Source organism: Macrotis lagotis, chromosome 3, assembly GCF_037893015.1.
Source record: "Macrotis lagotis isolate mMagLag1 chromosome 3, bilby.v1.9.chrom.fasta, whole genome shotgun sequence".
Taxonomy (NCBI): domain Eukaryota; kingdom Metazoa; phylum Chordata; class Mammalia; order Peramelemorphia; family Peramelidae; genus Macrotis; species Macrotis lagotis.
The window spans coordinates 224,611,256-224,616,834 of NC_133660.1; the positions used below are offsets into that span (position 1 = coordinate 224,611,256).

The 5,579-nt window shown below is 39.8% G+C and overlaps 1 long non-coding RNA gene across 1 annotated transcript; it reads left to right on the forward strand.

Annotated features, from left to right (window-relative positions):
- The first annotated feature begins 767 nt into the window (after positions 1-767).
- Positions 768-2,755, forward strand: LOC141516427 (uncharacterized). Its single transcript, XR_012476702.1, has 3 exons — positions 768-814; positions 1,732-1,902; positions 2,709-2,755. It is a non-coding gene; the product is annotated as an uncharacterized LOC141516427 (long non-coding RNA).
- The last annotated feature ends 2,824 nt before the right edge of the window (positions 2,756-5,579 follow it).

The window sequence follows — 5,579 nt, forward strand, 5'->3', positions numbered from 1 at the left end:
TGCAGTTTCAGATGCAGTCCTCTGTTCTTTTTATTTCCATTTTGTGGTGGAAATGCTTGTTTTACTTCTTAAGTACAGATTTTTTTTAAAAATGGTTTTTATAAAAAAAAAGGAATACATCTTCCTGAGTTTAACAACACTAACTTTGAAATTCTGAACATGTCACTTACTCTATCTGCTTCAGTTTTCTCATCTGTAAAAATGAACTGGAGATGGAAATAAAGATACTCCAGTATCTTTGCCAAGAAAACCTCAAATGGGGTCACAAAGTATTGGGCATGACTTTTTTGGTCATTGGACAATAACAAAACCAAATTTCATATAACAAAAGTTCAGAGTTTCCCATAGGGTCCTTTTTCACTTATTTGAATATTGAAATACTGATATTTGTTATCATTTGTTAAATTCATCATTGAAAGAAAACAATTAAATAGACCATAATAACAGTTACTGTATCACTAGACTGACCAACAGCTTTCCTCACCATAGGTTTGGGATGTAAGTAGTGCAAGTGCAATAATTTCTATATTTCTATTGTTGAGTCATTTTCCAGCCATGTCTCTTTGTGACCCCATTTGCCATTTTCTTGCCAAAGATACCAGAGTGGTTTGCCATCTCCTTCTCCAGTTCATTTTACAAATGAGGAAATTGAGGAATACCAGGGTCACAAAGCTGGTAAGTATTCGAGGTCACATTTGAACTCAAGAAGATTAGTATTCTCAACTCCAGTCATATTACATTACATTCTCCTCTCCAGAAGGGAAAAAAACCCAGAAGATTAAAAGGAAAAAAAATCTTCCCATAATCACAAATTGTAAGTAGAGGAATCATACCCACAAATGGGACCCAGCAGAGGGATTTATGCACAGGAAGGACCCAATACATGTTAGCTAATTGATTCATTGATTGATTTTGTTCTAAATCATCTGGATAATTGCAACAGGATCCTTGGCCTGCCTTCCCTCTAAGGCCAACTCAGTAGGAACTAATTCAAATCAGAGTGAGAAGCCTAGAGTGGTTTTGTTTGAATAGGTGCCATCATAGTCAGTCAATTAAGAAAGGTTTATTAAGTAGCTACCATATGGTAAACATTGTATTTAGACCTGGGGATACAACAAAAGGCAAAAGAAAGTCTCTTCTAGAAAGGAGCATTGGCAGAGATAACATTCATATAAATATATACACACAAACCAATACAGGATAAATAGGTAATTGATAGCAAGGGATTAAAAAAAGCTGCTTGGAGAAGGTGGGATTTTTGATGGAACTAAAAATAGTCCTATATATAGAGAGAGAACATATGGGGTTAAGGTTTTACTCTTCCTTTTATCAACAATTCTTTCTCTTTTCATGGTGAAGACCATGGCTTAGTAATCTGTAAGGCCTTTTTTGTGTCTAAAGAACATGTATTTTGGGCGGCTAGGTGGCACAGTGGATAAAGCACCAGCCCTGGAGTCAGGAGGACCTGGGTTCAAATCTGGCCTCAGACACTTAATAATTACCTACCTGTGTGGCCTTGGGCAAGACACTTAACTCCGTTTGCCTTGCAGAAAAAAAAGAATATGTATCTTATAGGCTAGAATCTGGGTCAATTCTATTTCTTACATAATAACATATCTCGGGTGTCTTAGAAAATGTCTAATCACGCTTCCTGATTGAACCCAAGCAGAACTTGAGGTCCAGATAGGGTCTTTTCCAAGGTCACAAATAGTTTTCTTGTTCTTTATAAAGAGAGTGGCACTTTGAAAGGACGAGATCATGGGGTGCACCAGATCTGGAAGGACTCTTTTTGCCAGTGTTGAAGTCAATGGCACTGGGCCATAGGGGAAAGGAAAAATCATAACTCAAGAAGGGTACCATCCTTTCTCTTACTCTGAGACTGCTTATGGACAGCATATAAAAGTAAGGAGAGCATACATTTCTTTTAAAATATATTTTATTTTTCCAATTACATGCTAGTTTTTTTTTTATATTTCATGTTTCCAATTACTGGGTAGTTCTTCAACATTCATCCATTTGCAAATTTATAAGTCAAAAATTTTCTAACCTTCCCTCCCCCATCCCCTTGGTGGAGAACAGTCTGGTAAAAATTGTACATATACATTTATGTTTAACATATTTACATATTAGGCACTGTTTAAGAGGAATTAGGAACTGCAGGGAAAGTCATGAGATAGGAAGGAAAAACATAAGAGAAGTTTTAATAAAGTGGACATAGTATACATTCAGGTTCCATGTTACTTTTTTCCTTCTGGTTGTGGATGGCATCATCCATAACAAGTCTTCCAGGGTTGTCCTTGAACTCTGGACAGCTGAGAGGAACTGCATCCATCACAGTTCAACTCGCATTGAGTACAATGTTCTCTTGATTCTGTTCCCTTCAGAAAGCATATACTTTTACTTCTTTTTTAGGTTTTTGCAAGGCAGTGGGGTTAAGTGGCTTGTCCAAGGTCACACAGCTAGGTAATTAATAAGTGTCTGAAACCAGATTTGAACTCAGGTCCTCCTGACTCCAGAGCTGGTGCTCTATCCACTGTGCCACCTAGCCACCCCTGAGCATATACTTCTAATAAGAAAATCAGATGAGATCACTTTTATATTATAGCAGCTCAGTTCTGGGATCCTAGGCCTAGATAGCTTTCCCTATATATCTATGACTATGCCCTGCACTTTGCTGTGTATATCAATGTGGAATTCTTGAATTATAGGCTGGACCAGCAACTGTTTGAGATCTGAGACATGAAGAACACCAGAGAGTTTGGCACAGATTTGAAGATCAATGAAAATTGCATCTTAACACCAGTTTCTTTTTTTCCTAAATTGATATTTTGTTTTATTTTTCCAACTACATTTTTAAAAGCTTTCCAATATTCAGCCACATACATAATTTCCCGCTACCCTCCTCTTCCACCCCTCCCCTTAGTGATGAACAATCTGATGAACATTGTACATACACATTTGTGTTTAACATGTTTATAGATTAGTCATTTCTTATATGAGGAATTAGAATTAAGGGACAAGAAAGAAAATCATGAGTTTGGAAGGAAAAACATAGGAGAAATTTTTGAAAAGTGAACAGTGTTTATTCAGATTCTGCAGGATTTTTTGGCTTGGTTTTGCTTTGTTTTGTTTTTCTTCTGGATGGGGAAAGCATTGTTCATCATAGGTCTCCCAGAGTTATCCTAGCTCCCTGAACTGCTGAGAAGAGCTGCATCCATCAAGGTTGATCAACTCACAATGTTCTTGTTAACGTTAACACCAACTTCTAATCTCTTTCTTTTGGAGTGAGGTGGAGGGGGTTGAGTTAGAGGTCTTGGGATGCTGCTAGCTGGTGTATAGAAAAACTCTGCCTATCCAGCCGTTGCTGGCTTGTGACCGATGACCAGTGGTCACAGCTTGGACATTAACTCTCAGCTCTCTACATAGTCAAACTCTTCTCTCTACTACCCATTCTTCCTCCCACTCTTCCTTAGGGCCTTGATTAGGACATACTATCCCAAGTTTGCCTGCACTGGCTCCCTTTAAAAAAAGAACAGTGCTCTGCTTTGGGGTGGGAGTCGGGTTGGGTTGGGTGACGCACAGCCATCCCTTCCAACCTGGTGGAGATGGAACCTGGCCCCGCCAGCCCCCTCGCCTCTGCTGGCTTCGCTGCTGCCTCCAGCTAACGACTTCTCTGGGCAGATTTACCATAACGCACTCGGCACAGAAACTATGGCTCATTTACAAATGTAATTTCAATTGAGGATAGTTCTCCAATCTCCTTTCATTTGAGTTCCAATTGAACTCCTTCTCGCGTGCTGATGGCATGATTAGACATCGTGAGCTCTCTAACAGATTAGTCAAGTGCAGAGCAAGTAAATTGGGAGGGATGTTTTATCAGGACACGTCACAATATTTGAAAGCAGCTGGGGGATGCTCTGAACTGTTCCCTCAAATTACCGGTATGGAATAATTTAGACCCTTTGATTCTCACAGATTAGTGCGTCCACCGATCATGCTGTCAAAATCAAAGTGAGCACTTCATTCCGCCTTTATTCATGCCAGATCTGTTTTGCTTTCGTAATGAGTAGATATTACCCCGCACAAAGAGGATAAAGACGTTCCCGGTGATAGATAGGCACGAGATTAAATAGGATCTTTATGACTTCTGCAGCCATCAGTTTTGACTGTGCGATAAGACGAGTCGAGCCGGGCACTCATTTGCTCTTTATTGGAGCCAATATTAGCATGAGCTCACCAGTGCACAGTTTGATAAAAACCCATTTAAGGTGGAATCACTTTTGCAAGCCCAGGAAGCTACAAGAACTAATCCTGGTTGCAAGATGGAGCTAGGCAGGCAAGCAGCTCTCGGAGCCCACCGAGACTCTCTCTACTATGGGCCCTCAACCCCCCAGGGACTTTTGCTCTCACCTCAAAGATTTTATAAATAATCATCACAGCAAAAATAAAGATGATGATAATAATGATGATCCACATTATGGAACACTTTAATAATAAATAAATTAAGTACCAAATATGTAATGATGATGACAATAAGTGTCTTGGATCTGAGATTTTTGAGCTAGAAGGGACCTTGGAGGTCACTGTCCAAACCCTTCACTTTGCATATGAGGAAGCAAGTACCAGAAACTGCAAGTGATATGGCTAGTGTTTTAGGCAGGATGCAAACCGAGGACTTCTGGATTCCAAGTCCATCACTCTATCCACAGCTCCACTTTAACTCAATAATCTCCTATTGGATATCTTTTAAAGATTACAAAATCAGCTAAGTGGTGCAATGCATAGACCTCTGGACCAGGATTTAGGCAGACTTGGGTTCAAATCTAGCCTCAGGCACTTACTAGCTGTATGACTCTGGTCTGCTTTAGTTTCCTCAACTGTAAAATAGGGAATCATAAAAGCATCTAGGATCAAATGAGATATAATAGCAGTAAATTACTTAGCACAGTACTTGTTCCCCTCACCTCCTCCACCTACAAATGAGGAAACAGGCTCAGTAGAGATAAATTAAGAGGTAGGGCTAATATCTCTGTGTTTTGTGTTGGGTCAAATGACTGTTGCTAAGGTTCCCTTCCAATTTTGAGACTGTTAATACAAATCTATGACTGACTCAAGGTCACAAGGCAATCGCTAGAATCAGGATTGGAATCCAGAACTTTGGACATTTCTGTATACATTGTGAAGGTTGGAAATTATTAGTACCATTATTACCATTTTTGCAGATGGTTAGATTGATGCTCACAGAGGTTAAGTGGGTTTCTCAGGGTCATGGAGTAAGTGGCAGTGTTGGGATTGAATCTGGATCTCTTGCTCTCTAGTCCTGCCCTGTGTCCCCCAGTCCACAATATGCAGTAATAAATACATAACACCAGAATAAAAACTGATGATGGAAACCCCACTGGTCCTAGAGATCAGAGCAGCATTAGGGTTTCCATCATTATACTTTGGGCATGACTGAGTAGGCTGGGATATGCTTTGAGGATGCCTAGGGTGGTGGTGGGCTTCACCTCTTTCATAGTCTATAGTTATTTTTTCTCCCTTTCCCACTTGCAGCAGCATCCTCTCTTTTGACCGTGGTT